The sequence below is a fragment of the Chamaea fasciata genome, unplaced genomic scaffold (genome assembly GCF_029207755.1).
Source record: "Chamaea fasciata isolate MVZ Bird 193981 ecotype frontalis unplaced genomic scaffold, bChaFas1.0.hap1 SCAF_2, whole genome shotgun sequence".
NCBI lineage: Eukaryota > Metazoa > Chordata > Aves > Passeriformes > Sylviidae > Chamaea > Chamaea fasciata.
This window is the reverse complement of record NW_027094087.1, coordinates 8436163-8452496: the sequence shown is the minus strand read 5'-3', so window position 1 is coordinate 8452496 and position 16334 is coordinate 8436163. Positions and strand designations below refer to the sequence as shown.

Sequence of the window (16334 nt, the reverse complement as noted above, 5' to 3'; positions counted from 1 at the left end):
GTGATGTGGTCTGACAAGTTCTGTATAGCATTTGTGATAGCCTCATGGGGAACAAAAAGGCTGAAAGCCTGCTGCAAAATCACCATCTCAGTTTTCTGATAATGTAACACTTCAAAATTGCAGAAAATTAAGCTTAGTATTGTCTTCTACTTTTCTGGTTAAATGTTTTGTTATGTAAAGTTTAAGGGGACTGTTGGATGTATGTTGCCCTTCTTCCATAATAGCGTATTTAACATCATATTTTCTAATTAAAAACCTGGAGAACATAAGACAATGGTGACACTGGATGTAAATTTGCCTGTACTGGTAGATATTCTCTTTCTTTATATTAGGAGAAAACTCAGAAAATACTGTGTTGATTTTCTTAAAAAAGAACTGAAACTATTTCAGTACAGAACAAGCAAATTCACTGTATGAAATACTAGTAAAACTATCATTTCCAGTAAAATGCAGGGCGGGTTTTTGTGTGTGTTTTTTGGTGTTTGTTTTTTTTTTTTTTTGGGGGGGGGGTTGGGGTTTTTTGTTTGTTTGATTTTTTGTTTGTTTGGGGTTTTTTTTTGGGGGGGGGTTGTGGTTTTTGGTTTGTTTGGGTTTTTTTTTTCCTTTTTTTTTTTTCCCTTGGGTGTGAAGAAGACTTAATGAAATAAATATTTATGAAGTGCGCAATCAGGCACCAAAATGTTCAAGGTGTGAGGTGTATGCTTCCATTCAAACTAGTGATTCTACAATAGTAACAGGTATTTAGGAAACAGGTGTTTACTAAATACTCCAGCTAAACTGCAGGTGTCTTTGCTCCAGATTGACTCAGTAAGATTAGAAATATAATCAGTAATGCAATGTGGCATGTTAAATCCAGTGTGTCAATGCTGGCTGATTGAGCAATTAATATTGGGGATCTCTGAGTACTGCAAATGGTTCAGTAACTACATTTTAGTTTGCTATATGTAAAAGGTGAAAAGATTGTAATAACAGTTGGAGGAGAAAACATATAAATTCAGAATGCTGGCAGTCCTGTGGACTTAAAATGCATGTTGCAGCGTGCTATGTAATTAAGTAAATACAGTGACAAATGAGTTCTTTAACTTGCAGGTTCGTATGAATGCCAAAGGTAAGAAAGAGAAGCCTCCTGTAGGGTGGGGAAAGGAGTGGAAATCTTCTTTCACAACACCGGGAGAAGGCATTCCAGGTGCCTCTGTGCTTCCCTAGGTCCTTCCATTGAGAATCTTCTACTTTCTATCTCTGAAAGACCAGCAAGAAACATCCTTCTTTCTGAATGCTTTGCTCACCTCATCTAAAAAATGTTGTGTCAGGAGTGGAAATCTGTATTCTCAAATATATCCTGTAATTTCTCTTTGGAGATGTGGAATCATATTTGATTACACACATGTTGGATCATGGTTTGAGCTCATATGTGCAAGCAGAATCCTGCTGACAGAAGTTGTGCATCAAACACTGATTGTGGTTTTCTCTCATCTTTCTCACTTTTCACACTGGATGGTTCTCTGTCCTTCTTACATGTGTCTCTAAGAAAGCACTGCAAGAATCCTGCAAGTTGTTATTCTTCTTTTTCACGTTTCTGGATGTTTAATTTTCACTGGAGGTTTTTTCTTCCCACTTGCTTATATCCCAGTATTGGCAGCTGTATTGTATGCAAACTTAAATGTGAACAGGAAAGTTCTGTCGTTTCAGTAAATTGGTTCTCTTATAACAAAAACCTCTGGGAACATTCTTTCCTCCAGTCTGTGTTTTAGTTTCATGTGCAGATTTCCATGTGATCTCTTGGGCTTCGTGTGTGGATCTGGCATTGAAGACTTCACCTAGGAAGGGAAAAACTCCATATGCTTGGCTGAAAATGAGAAAAACAATGATAAGTGTCCTGTAGCAGTGAATGCGCTCTCTGGAAGGCCAGTTTGTTTCATAGTAATAGTAAAATAGTGGCAATTGTTTTGAAACTTTTGCTGTGTCTAAATTCTCTTCTTTCAGAGCAGGTAAAGAGCAACAATCCCAATGTAGCTGTAGTTTGTGCAACCCAGCTCCTGTTTTAGACAGATTTTAATACTGTGACAGGCTAGTTATGAGTCAGAAGTTGTCACAGAATTTTAGGACGTCACAAAAATTCCTCTTCAGGTTCTTCTGCACAATGCTTTAGTTAGGAGCACATGGGCTTCTTAAGGGGTTTCTTTCTTTGCTAATTTTCTATGAAGGCCTTGACATAGACAATGCACATTTGAATGTCTGGACTTTGACACTTATAGGCTCAAGCAGTTACAATCTGTGTATATTAAATAGTGAAAGTAGTCTTTTTGATTGTAAATAATAATAACAAATTCTCTTCCTACTCAAGTATTATTGTTTGTAGTTAGTGATCTTGTAATACCATACATACCTAATTAAATTAAAACCAGCAAAAATACATGCAAAAAATATTTAGGGCATAGAGCTCTGCCCTCCCTAGTATCAGTATTTGAGAAACAAATCCAAAATAAAAAACTTGTGTCCGACTAAAATTCTTAATTGTCAGTTTTAGTCCCCTACAAAATAAAAAAAGGGATTGACATTGAGCATAATTTCTCAAGCATTAAACAAGGACTAATAGAAGTTGTTGTAAAACTTGTAGAGTATTACAGCAATCTTTTGATCTCAGCTTGAAAATAAAGATACCACTATTGTTACCCAACAGTGTTTAACTTCAGTGTAAAGACTCACACATATTTCCTGAAAATAATACTTGAACTTACCGCTACAAATCTGTTCTGTCTCTACTTCTCTGCATTTTATTTTTGCTTCATTTTTCATTCTGCCCCTGAAGACAAGCTGTAGACAACGGTAAATGTTGTTCTTTAAATATCCCTTGTGTATTTTTTTGTTCATTGAGTGTGCCCTGCACTTCGGGAGACTCTGCAAGACTTGTAGAAAAGCTGTGCCTCTTCTTCAGTGGATTTGTTTCCATCGTCCTTCCTTATCTTGCACAATGCATCCATGTATTTAGATTTAGACGGGCAAGGGTAGTTGTTTTATTGCCCCAAATAATACACACCCAAAGGGCCTTAAATAGCATTTTAAGTCCTTGAGATCCTTCCTAGCACAAATACTTACTGGTTTATGCCACTGTAGGGCCTTGCTTTTCATCTTGCTAACAATCATTTCCTTAGTTATTTGTTTGTTTGTTTGTTTGAAATTGGCTTAAGCTCAAATTTATTGATTTAAATGGAGATTAGTTCCTACATGAACCTCTAGCACTATTTTTTATGACTCTCCCATAGTAAAACAACTCTTAATTAAGACTCCAGAGACCAAGTTTCACTCCCTGAAGAGCAACTTTTGAGACTATATAAATATATATAAATAAATAAATATATTTATATATATAGGAAGTTATTTGAAGTAACTAGAACATTTTTTGCAATCATGAGCATTGACTGATGATGTTACTGTTTGAGTTGGCATTCACCTGTTTCACTGCTGTCTAATTTGTCTGTTAAATTTCCTCTTTCCCACTTGTTAGTTCATTTACACAGTAATTTTATCCACCTTCTCTTGTCTTAGGGGTTTTTAGCATGCACCAAGAGTTTCTTGTGGTAAGACCTTGTTCTTTCTTTGCCCTTAAATGTAAAATGCTATGCATCATCTATTCCTCGGAGTATTTTAGAGAGAGAAACTTTGATATTTTTTCAGTTATTTACTTTTAATCTAAGAAATGTCATAACATCAGGCTCTTGAAAAAAATATTGACAAATGAGAAAAGGAATGGTGCAAAAACTATCAGTAGCACCAATATCAGTGAGAGAAGGTACTCATACCAGTATCAGTGTGTGTACCATTTTCTTTAATAATATTAATTAAAAACCTAAAATAAAAACGGTGCAGGATAACTGACAATATAAATAGGAATGCTACTTTAAACAGAATTGGAACTGCTATTTTTATTGCTACCTATTTTAGCTGAAAAAGGAATTGTATCAAGAGCAAGGGTGTTTAGCGTAAACCTAAGGGAGTTTGGTTCTCTTTGGCATTTTACATTTTTACACTTTTTTCTGTTCACTTTCTTATGCTTCTTACATCTGAGCACTGGTTACAATTACTTTTTTGACCATCATATAAAAAGTGGCCTTGGGACAGCGTGTGCTCTCCAAACTCACTCACTTCAGTCAACTCCTCTTGATAAGCAACCTTGAAGTGTTCACTTGGTACAGACTGCAGCTTTAGGAGAGGTAGTTTGAAGTCATCCTTCTTAATATGCTTGCCTAGGATAGGTGACAAATGTGCTGCCAGTTCTAGCAGGTGCTTTAATTCCATGGCAGCCTGACAGAAAACAATTATGTTCATTTTAAAGTAGAAAACAAGGGTGTAATCTGAAATCTCGCCTACAGTTTCTCAGACACTTAGTGATAGACCACCTACGACTTTGTTGCATAATACCCCATATGCAACCCCACTCACAGCCTGGGTTGGGCAGTGGGAGGAATCCAAACTTGTATGTTAGGCTTCATAAATCACATTGACAGTCTCTTCTGCAAGGTCTAGAGGTGAAAACTATTAATATTTATTCATTTAGAGTTGATTGAAGCAGGCTTCATTTCCACACTTGCTCAAAACACATTAGAGTGACTGGGAGAAAAACAATTAAAGAGAGAGACTGTCTCACAATTTAGGAGTAAATCACAAACAGACCTGTCTTATCCCACCTCTCTTCACAAATTATGTCCAAACATTAGGAATCTGTTGTGGGCATTGGTTGTACATTCTCCTTGAAAGTGTAGGGAATGAGGCACTATACATGTGTGTATGTTATTTACATACATAAATAAGATTGTTGGCAGCAGCAATCTGTATGTGGTGGTGCATCCATGTCCATTCTATGACCTCTCAAGGCAGAAACCTGGAAACAGAAACCTGAAGACAGAAACCTTCTCACTCAGCAGCATCCTCAGAATTGCTTGAGAACCAGCAGTTGCTGCAGCTGTGTCCACGAAGTGAAATCCAGGTAGGATTTTCCAGGACTGTAGAGGAAATAGTCTTAATCAAGGTAGCTGACATGAATGGCACTTTTTCTCTCAGAGTAATGCTGATGTTTTCTTAGTTTGTACCCACATCTGCTGGGTATTGGCTGTGACTGCATTACCAGTGGAGAAGGTTCAGAGTTAGCAAGGCATTCTGACATTGTGCGTCAGTTACAAGGTGTTGGGTTTTTTTTTTAAGGATGGGACTGCTATTTTTTTTTTTTTTAATTCTATTTTTTTTATTTATCATTGGCTTGGTAGCATCATTTAACCATGGGATACTGTTAGAACTTCTGCTAGTGTCTCAAGCTTTGTTCCTAGGGCTCCATCTGTTGCCTGCATATTGTATGATTTGAACAGCTCACAGTTCAGACTTGGGACATCTCTACTATCAATGTGTGAGTGCATGCAGCCTTCTCTGCTGATATAATACTTGATGTGATGTGAGGGTTTATTAAAGAATAATGAACAGAGTTGCAAAATAAATCTTTAAGTTATTAGAGTTACAAGAGTTCTGGTTCTGTTTGTATGACAGCCTTAATTTTTGCTTTATTGTTGTTTTATTTGTTGTTGTTTTGAAGAAGACAGAAATAGGCCTCTATATATTATAATTTTGTATACCTCCACACTATATATTATAACTGTACTATGCACTCTAACTTTCAGCACAGGTTTTTAGAGGAATTTTTCTTTTCAGTTGTTAAAAAATGTAATTTATTACAGAAATTATGACAAACTCATATCATTATGAAAAGCTTTTTTCACACCTGGATTTGTGACTCTACAGGACATGGCTGTTATTCTCTCATGTCATAGTTGTTGTTTGTTATTTTTCTCTCCACAACTATAAGATTCAGAATTTCTTTACAATAAATTTTAATTAAACTATTTACACATGACATTGATTAGTTTTACTTAGCTGTCTTTTATGGAAAAAAATAATTAAAGATAGATCCAAAGACTAAATTATATTTTGTTATCATTCTCTTGACCTTAAGTTCAAATAAGTTTAAAACCAACAGAATTACCTCACTTTTAGATTTTATAGCTTTCTTAATTCAGAATGTAAGCTCCGTAGTAAAAGCTCTGTCTTAAAAAAACATCTTAAATTTCTTAGAAGTTGTGCATAACAGAAATGATTTGGATGAAACATCAGACAGTTTCCAAAATTAAGATTTGAGTAAAAGAGAGAATATTTTTGCCTGATAGTATGAAACTATGCTAATTTTTTAAAAATTTGATAATATATAGAAACATTTTTATATCTACATATGCAAATTTTTCTATCTGCGTGTGCGTAAACATTCCTTTGCATATGATTCATTGTTTAAGCAATTGAACATGGCCATCTTCCACTTGTTTTGCTGTGGTTAACTTTGGTTCAAACCAAATGCTTTCAATAACTTCTGTTTATATACACTTGAGGTGTTTTAAACTGTTACATCTTATAGTGACTTTAAAAACTTCATAAAGCTTGGTTTAATCTATGAACTAATTTGTTAATCATTAGTGCTTCAGAAGAGCCTTCGCATTGCAAGATACATAAAATGCCTTTTTGAGATGATTTTGCTCAGACTTCTCTTTCTACTGCTCCGTCTCCCTGGCTGAAAGACACAATGCAAAGCTGAAAGGAAATTAAAACTATTTTCAGATTTTCAAGTAAATATTAAGTTGAGCTGTAGATAAAAGTGAAGTCCAGCATTCAGGTCTCCATTAAAATTTACCTTTTTGAGAGAAAAACTACGTTTTTGGGGGAGTTTCTCTCTGTTGCACCTTCTTCAATAAGTTAATGTAATAATATATAGTTTTCATGCAGAGCTTGGCCTCTGCCATGTCACAGAGCAGACAAGTAAAGTTGATTTCTGAGTTTCTCAGTGTCACTAAAGAAATGCTTATTTCAGAAGGCCACTCATTTCCTGGATGCCAGGTGTCTACAGAAGTGGTCTGCCTGATAAAAACTAAATCTGTGCAAGAACTGTGTGTTCTAAGAGCAGGAAGAAAGGATAAGCATGTCCGTTCAAGCAGGGGTAAATATGATGTGGATGTTAAAGCTTTTGTCTTTCCTCCCTACTGCTCACTATGTTACATGGAACTTTGATGCTGATAATTTATCAGTACTTGTTTTAAGTTACTTATTTCTGAATCCCCCAATGCTGAAAAGAAGCAGCAGTAGCCTCTTACCACACCCAGCTGTGTTCTACTTCTTGCAGTCTGTCTGTACTGACTAGTCTGGAAAGACCTGGGAGAAAAATGGAACTATTTTCTCCAAAGCCATCCTACCAAAGAGGAAAAAAAAAAAAAAATCCTGATTATACTTCATATGTTGACTTTTAAAGAGGTAGAGAAAGGTGATCCAAATCAAGTAATTTAGCAACATCAGGCTCTAGTGAGCTGGTTTAGGAGCATGCAGAGGGGTCCGGTAACCACAAGCCTACCTTTGGTGGCACACTGCTGTTTCTCAGACTGGTTTCTCTGGGTAATGCAGAGACAAACAGAATTAAACTCCACGTGTTACTCAGTAAGGAATTGTTGGTTTGAGATATGACTGCGCAGGTGACATTTTGTATTTGTTAAGTCTGAATAAGAAATCCTTAGGCATAGATTCCAATTTGGATTTTAATGTGTGTGGTTGAGGTAATTTGAAATGAGTTCATCTCAGTAGTATCATTAATTCCCCAAATCAATGTAGCTTAAGCTGAGATAACACTTTGTGATGACATTGGAATTAAAAAAAAAAAATCTCAATGTGTTCAAGAGCTTATTTTCACAAGTTGTTATTAGCTTAGAATCTTCTCATCCTAATTTTTTGAGGCCATCAATCCAGCATACACAGGAATTTGCTAGAATAAAAATTTGAACAGTGTTGTAGTTAAATTTACTTTGATTTTCAAGAGACGAGGTATTTTCTGTTTTTACTGAGAAGTGGTAAAGTCTGCAGAGCAAAACATATCAGCACAAGAACACCTTTTATAAATGTTGACCTGTTCTTTCTCAGGTGTCTTTTGAGATCTTCAATATGAAATTCCATAGAATTGTAGAATGTTTTAGGTTGGAAGGGAAACCACCGAAAGATCATCTTAAACGTCATCTAGTCCCAACCGTCCTAGGACACTTTCCACTAGACCAAGTTGCTCAGAGCCCCATCCAACCTGGCCTAGGACAATTCGAGGGATAGAGCATCCACAACTTCTCTGGGCAACTTCTCCAGGCAACTTGTCCATTGTCTCACCACCCGCACAGCAAAAGACTTCTTACTACCTGTCTGATCTAAACACCGGTGGAATTTAAAGTGGAGTAAATTAGAAAGGGAGTTTATCAACACAATAAAATTATTTTTGTCTGAAAAGAAAATGAATTTTTTGGAGAGAGATTGTTTTGGGGGTTTTGTTAGATATTTTTTTCTTTTCCAAATAGTACAGGTAGGCTTTTGAGGATGCCTTGTTGAATATAAACCACTACTTTGTCGAAACCTACTACATAAAAGTGCAGGGCAGAAGGAGTCACAGGGCAAGTGACTAATGTCTCAAGAAGAACAGGATAATCCACAAAGCCAGAAGTACTAGTGCAATCTTTTTACAGCCAGAAGCTTAAAACTTTTACTCAGTTGGGATAAGTATTCAGATCTTTTGTGAAATTCAGAGCAAGTCCTGCAAGCAAGGTATTTTCACAGAATATCTTCTCAAGAGGGATTTTTAGAGAGATTATTTAAAAGCAATCTAGTAATCCACTCACTCTTGATTTAAGAGTCAATCTGTCGACTATAAAACAGTCTTTTTTTTTTTTTTTTTAATCCAGCTAACTGTTAATACGAAATACTGCAGGAAAGCCTGGATCATCTGGGTGTTTGTATTTTAGGTCAGCTCTTTATACATCTTAAGCTCACAACCTTTATCTTCATAATGGAGGAATGTATGGTTTTATTTCAAAATATTAAAGGGGGGGAGAAAAAAGTTATCTGATGGAAAACATTAACCTCTGTTAACATACACTGTTGTATCGGCAGCATTCTTTTCCACTATTTATCTTGAGTTCCTAAAAACAAACAAATAACTTGGTTCAAGCTGAGCTGTTCTTGTGTGTTGGTTTGCAGGATTGGTTATTTATTGTAGTTCCTAGTGGCTGCCACCATTTTAGCAAGTCATGAATTGTGCATAATATTGCTTGAAGGGAAAAGTGCAGAAGTCTGAACATGGGTGGACTTCCATAACTAACATTTTTCTTTCATCTAAGCTAACACAGTCCAAGTGCTAGATATTTATAGGCACCAAAATACTATGTGAAATGTATATTCTATTTTCCATGTCTTCTCTTGTGTTACTGTGCTTTTTTCCTCCTTGTGTACTATTTAGCTATACCTAAACAGCTTTAATGTATTTTTTTCTTGAATATGTGAATAGTTAATTTTTAAAACTCTGTATTTTTCAATACATTTTGTTTAGCCTGGAGAAAAGGAGGCTTAGAGTGACCTTATCACCCTCTAACTATCTGAGAGGAGGTTGTAGCCAGGTGGGGCTTGGTCTCTTCTGCCACGTAACAAGTGATAGGATGAGAAGAAATGCTGTCAAGTTATGCCAGTGAAAATTTGGATTGAGTATTAAGAAGTTCTTTACTGAAAGGGTGGTCCGACACTGGAATAGGCTGGCCAGGGAAGTGGTGGAGTCACCATCCCTAGAGGTGTTTATAAGATGTTGGGGATGTGGTTAAGTGGAGGACTTTGCAGACAACCATAGTGATTCTGTGACTATTCAAAGCCCACAGGCTGATGAGCATGCCAGAGTATTGACATATTAATTTCAATAGACGTACAGAAAACTTGCCTTGTTTCTTCAAATTTCCTCAGTATGTGAAATTTATTGTTCTGTTTGGAGAGAGGAGAAAAAAAAAAAGAGAACAGAAAGAAAAATCAATGTTGCACTGAGCTTGTTACAGTTCTGTGACTAGTCTTAGAAATATAGTAAGCTACTTATTAATATCTTGCTTTCCTACTTATGGGTTGGAAAGGTGTGTCCTAATTAAATATGAAGCAGGGAGTATCTTCATTTAAAATAGCTTTCATTTTGCAGAGTTCAGCCTAGACACAGTTGAAGTTTTCAGATAAATTTTCAAAGTCTCTTTTTGTATTTACCTGTTGCTTTTATATTTGTGAGCCAGAAAGACTGTGTTTTTAGTTTATTTCCTACATGGAAGGCTATTGCTTGGTTTGTACACTGCACATAGGAATGCAGAACTAAATCCATTGCTTGCCTCTGGAAACTGAAAGACAGGAAGAGGCTTGTAGAAATTAATAAAATTTCTCTTAATAAAAGTGCTATGTACACGTTATATTATCTCAGTTTTTGATTTGGGGTTTTTTTTTTTCATTTCCCCGTTCATAAAGGGGTTATAATATCCATGTCTGAGATACTGTCTGAGGCTGGGCTCAGGGACATGAGAAGTTTTTACCAGGCTCCTGTTAGGGCCCTATCTCTTTTCTTCCCTCCTGCTGTTACCATGACGTATCAAGCTTTCAGAGGATATGTTGTTTTCTGACAATAAAATGTTCCCATTATGATCCAAATAAGAAAACAAGTATTGAAATAAGCTACCACCATAATGTGGCTGTGTAAAGGGATGAAATGGAACAAAACAAAATGAGTAATGACATTGGCAAATAATTTTTTGCAGATAAAGGTGAAATTTTACTTGTTTCAGAGGATTCTTCTCCCCCCCTTTTTTTTTTATAGATGATCCATGTAAAGCAGTTATCACTTGAGCAAGTTTATTTTTTTTAAAGAAAAAACCCACAAAGGAATGAAAAATCATTACTGAGGAGTTTCATATGTCCAATTCAAAATGTCTTTGTGCAAGTAATCTCTAATGGTTTCTTGTCTGGGTTTTGTGTTTTGCTTTTGTCGTTTTGAATTTCCATACAGCATTGCTGGAGGGGGAGAGGAGAAATCATCTTAGTGTTTGTACATACTTGGCTTTCCTCAAACAGTTGTAACAACGCTTTTCAGACATGAAAGCAGGTTTGGGGATTTTTTTCTGAGATCAAAGTTTACTTTTTCCCTCGACAAAGTTTTGTCTTAAAGGCACAAAAAGCATTATGTGCAGTATATTTTCATCTTGGCTCCTAAAAGAAGCTCCATCTCTTCTTTGTGTGCAGTTCAATGACAGCATGAAGTGTAGTACTTTAAATGCATTCATATTTCAGTGAATTGAAGCACATTCTTTTTGGATTTTTTTTTTTTTTAATAAATGTGTGCATACAGAATTAATTCCAGCAGTTATGTGAAACTTTGGGGTAGGGGAAGAAGCAATTTATATGAGCATATGTTTTTAGTAAAAAGTTGATCAAGGGAAAAGTTAGAAGTGGCTACCTAAATGAGATCTCTTTTATTACTTTGTACACTAGTTCAGAGGTATTTATTTCAAAACTGAAAACCAAATTTTTATTGTGATTTAAGCAGCCATCTTTAATGTCATCTGGGAATAATTTCTGTTCTGATTCTCATTCATCAGTATAAATTTATTTTCTGTCCATTAACTTGGTGTCACAAGAAAAATCTAAAATTATTGGCTAGTTATGTCTTGAAAGGCTCACATCTTTGTTATGCCTTCAGCTGATTCAGGTCTTGGCACTTATTTTGCTCAATATGTTTTGAGCATAAGATGAATACTGTCATTCTTGCCTGTGTGTAGGTAGAAAATTGTTGGATTTCAAAGCCAGGAGGGTTAGCTGTCCTCTGCAAAGAAAGAGGAATGAGGTAATGGAATGAGCAGAGGGGATGGTTCATGGTGAACCTCTTTTTCTTAGAAGTTAAATCTCGAAGGTTCACAGTTCTGGACCACTCTTTTACAACTATTTACTTGTTTCCTAACCTCTTTTAAACAGAGTTATTAAAAAAAAAAAGAAAAAACTATGTGTGAAGACAGATAACTAATCTGACTTAATGATACCTTCCTTTCTCATGGGAATTACTCTGGCCAAAAGTTAGCATTCTTGTCTATGAAGACATTTGTTCAGAGTCATCCAGTTTGCCATCAGAACACATCATCCAAAATTCAACTTTTCCTCCTACCTGCACTGTAGGGATATTCAGGAAAACCATAGGATCACTTTCCAGTGATATGTCCCATACTAGAGCTATTTATGTATGGGTTGGTATGTCCCTGGAGTTACTTATGTAATGTGCCCCACACCAGGAAACGGAGTGTGTTAGTGGGTCCTGGATTTCCCAGATATTTGAAAAAATTTCTGTACTAAACCCTGAAAATTGGAAGGACCAAATCAAAAATTGGCAGAAGCTCTGCCTGATGATACTCTGAGTGCCTCTTAAAATCTCGTTATTAAATGACCTGTCATTAGGGAGCAAATGTCCATAATCTTTTCTCTAGTCTCTCTGGCTGAGGTGAGAATGATTACCTGAAGGAAGGGGAGTGGAATCATGCCACTGAATCAGGGCATATTGTGGCTCTTCTGATGTCTCTTCAGGCTGATTTTTAAGACATGTCCTCTTCAGAGGTACAAGGGAAGGAGAATGTGGAGGAGAAACTAAACATGCAGAAAGGGCTTTTTTGGCCACAACTGCTTTTTGAAAGGCTGTGGTGACATTCCGTTGCAGTCTAGTTTCTTTCTGTATTATATTTTAAATTTCAATGAACAACTGTTCTCTCAACATCATGAGATTTTTTTTTCCTGTCTCCTTACATAACGAAAACAACAACAATGACAAAAATACCCAAAAAACAAAACAAACAAAATGAAACAAAAAGAAACAACAAAACAAAAAAAGTTGAACACCTTCCTGGACAACTGTGCTCAGTTCCTATAGATTTTGGTGGCTATTTTATAATTCACCTGCTGCTTGCTGCAACGGTGCCATCAGTACCAGTTCCTTGAAGTCCCTTTTTTGTCTGACCAATGATTTTGCTTCAGCTTTCAAAACTGTTGCCTGCTATCTTTTTTTTTTTTTTTTCCTTTTATTTTCTATTCCTTTTTTTCCCCCTTTTTCCCCACTTCTCAGATGTGCTGACACTGGTTAATGTACAGGTGAGTCAAGACTATCTTTACACTGTGAATCCAGCCCATTTGGCCATCAGGATATTTGTAAAGGTCTGCCCCAGCCTGCACTGTAGTCACAGTCTCCACATGCCCCCCCATACTGGAAGACCAGCAATTAATCTTGTATAACTAATTGTAGATTAGTATTAGAAGGTGATGCTCTTCAGAAGCTGGTTCTTAATTACAGCCTTCCTTTATCCTCTTCTGGTGTTGTAAACAGTTGTAAAAGGATTTTAATAATATTAGGAGCATTATGTTGCTATGATATTTTAATTTTCCTTTTTTGTTCTTATACTCTGAGATGTGACTTAAGATGGCTCAAGGATCAGGTTTAACATGCTTAAAAAACAAATTTTGTGACACTTCCATTCATATAAGATGTGCATGCATAACGGCCACATTGCAAACTTTTGCTACATTTTAAAATCTGATGCAGTAAGCATTCCAAGACTAAGTATTTTTATGGAAGCAGCACGTCTCAGTGATTCTAAATGAATTCTGATTTTTTACATTCTTCAGATGCAGTCTGATAGATGCATTGTATCTTGGAAAAAGTTCAGAATATCTATTTGAAAACTGTATGAGATTTGGTCCCTAGTCTAGTAAGAGGGAGAGAGAAGACCAGGGCAATTACTGCCTTGAACAGGTCAGAATTACATCAGCAGAGGTTTTCTCATTAATGCACCCCTTCTGTGCACCTTCATTAATAGATCTCATTTACAGACAAGGCATTGCCATTTATACCGTGCATTTTCTGTTCAAGAACAGTTGACTTTAATATACAGACCAATAGTCATAAGTAGTTTAGTTGATTACCAGGCAAATGAAACTCTTCTTAAAACCTGCCCTGTTTTTTAACATGACAAAATACCAGAGACCCTGACCCTTGATCTCTAACTGTTCTTTCTGAAAAAGACCCCAAACTTGAAAATTTCTCTATCCATTTCCACAAAGAAACAATCCAAAACAACAATCAAAGACCCCACCAACAATACAAATAATCTTTCCTTAAGACATCCTCTATGGTTGACTCTAATGAGCAGAGGTCTTGCAACAGATTATGCACCATAAAAACATTATGCTAGGATTTTTGAAATATGCTAAAACCAATAAACCTGAGTTAGAAAAATTGCTTTCAAGTGTCTGGTTAGAGTCTTACATAAACTACTTTTTTTTTAAAGTATCTAAAAAAACAAACCTACAAAACAAAAACAAACAAACAAACAAAAGCCCCAAACTATGGAGCTAAGGTGGAACAAGTTAAAAGGGGGGAGCAAAAGACTCAAAAACAATGAACACAAAAAGTCGAAAAAGTTGATCTAGGACATTCAACTGACATAATAGAAACATAAATTATATTTATACCAACATAAATATTTACCATCCAGTGAGGATACTGCTTTTGAAATGCACAGCAAAAGCAGCAGTTTTGTTCTCTGGAATATCAGTGTATTTCAAAGCTAATTTTCTTCCTAGATAAAAAGTCAAATTATTGTGAGAGGAAAAACCAGGAAATTATTTTCACTTGAAAGAGTTAAAACTGGTTATGATAAATCTATTTACTTACGCGTAAGCAAAAGGCAAATGAATCATAATGTAAATGTACTCTTTAATTTGGCATAGGGCTAATGAGAATGTGTAACTCTTGAGGATTCCTCTTTTCTCCTCAGGTTGTTCGAAATATTCACACTTTCACAAGGGGGTTTTTGGCAGACTTGTAATTCCCTATCTTAAATAGTCAGTTAATTTTTACTCCAGGTAATGTCGTTCTTCTGTAACTATTCTTCTTGAATCTGTCTGAACTCCTGTTAGATGTTTATTTGAGCAGCCCCATGTTTTACCTTGAGTTATTAGCTAACTTCCTTCCAAAGCCCATCAATCATACTGTGTTGGTTTGAGTGGATATGCCAAAAAGCGATGCATAATGCTGTGTTGTGTTCCACATGGAGGTTGGTGGTTTTGGTATGTCTTTAAATTAGAGCTGGGAAACACCAAACCAACATTTGTATTGGCTGCTGTTGATGGCTATCATCACTCTTTCCCAAGATAATACCTTGGGAGTTTGCAGATATAATATCTTGGGAGTCTTGCAGAGTTACTCTTACAGCTGATATCATGTATTGATTTCACAAAAGGGTTTAGTAGGAGCATTTGGAAGTAGCAGGATAAGATTGGTTTTACTTGCTGCCCACACTCAGAGTTCTTTCTCTACACATTAAATTCTTTTTGTGAATCTCCTCATATCGTTTACTTTAACAACTATAGAAAAATGGATTTAGCTGATATGTCTTTTCTCACAACTATTTTAAACTATAAACAAAGTGACTCTTAAAATGTGGATATTGTGTTTATATTTTCATCCCAGCATGTTTGGGCTTTACAGATGGCTTATATTTCATTCATCCCTCAGCAGTAGCCCTGAAGCCAAAGGAGTAGTTGGCCAATCTTTTCCAGTGTCAGTCCCTGGCATTTATTTTCATCTGTTGTGTAAAGAAACCCAAACCAACACTGAAAATCCCATACAAAACCAAACTGCAAACAAAAAAACCCAAAACCCTAACCTGATATGACCTTGAATCCACAATGCATGATTGTTTAGCATCAGTCTCATGTGTTCTTTTGCTGTGAGGTAGAAGTACAATAAAAATTTGAACGTCTTCCTGCTAAGTTGTGAAATTGAAATAATTGTACAAAGAAAATGTGCTGCTGAACTGTAGAAAGGTTGGATATTGCCAGGGCTGTGCTTTTTTATCAGCTCACTAAAGTGAGTCTGTTTCTTGAAACAAATTATTTGAGGACACTCTGTAAGAGAAACTTGGTTTTAAAATGCTTGCAGCTCTTCTCATTTTGGAAGACATTTTGTATTGTGAGACATTGCTAATACAAAATTCTGGATCACAATATTTGTCTTTCTCCTTAATGATGGTTTTGGGTTTACCGGCCAAGCACTACACACATTATACAGGAGTGGTGTTATCAAATTCTGTAGTAACTGAACAATTGGAAAATACATCTGTATCTTCCCAATCTTTATTTTCTGAAGGGTATTTAATTCGAAGATACAATTATGGTCAAAAACTTCATTGATACATGTTGCCATGATGAGTAGCTGCTGAATTGGAAACCTGAAAGGATTTCAGTGTAAAAAGTTTCTTATCTAATATGATGTGTGGCTAATTTCAGAATCATTTTACTATTTTTTCACTTTCCAGTGTGGTAAAATTCTCTGCTAACATTCAAGATTTTCTGCATGAGAATTCTATTAGTTGCTGTCAAAGTTCATATTCCTT

General features: G+C 35.9%; 1 protein-coding gene across 2 annotated transcripts in view; it reads left to right on the top strand.

The window, feature by feature from the left end:
• GBE1 (1,4-alpha-glucan branching enzyme 1) overlaps positions 1 to 16334 on the top strand; it is a 138079-nt gene that overhangs the window by 96647 nt on the left and 25098 nt on the right. The gene's annotated exons all lie outside the window — the stretch shown is intronic.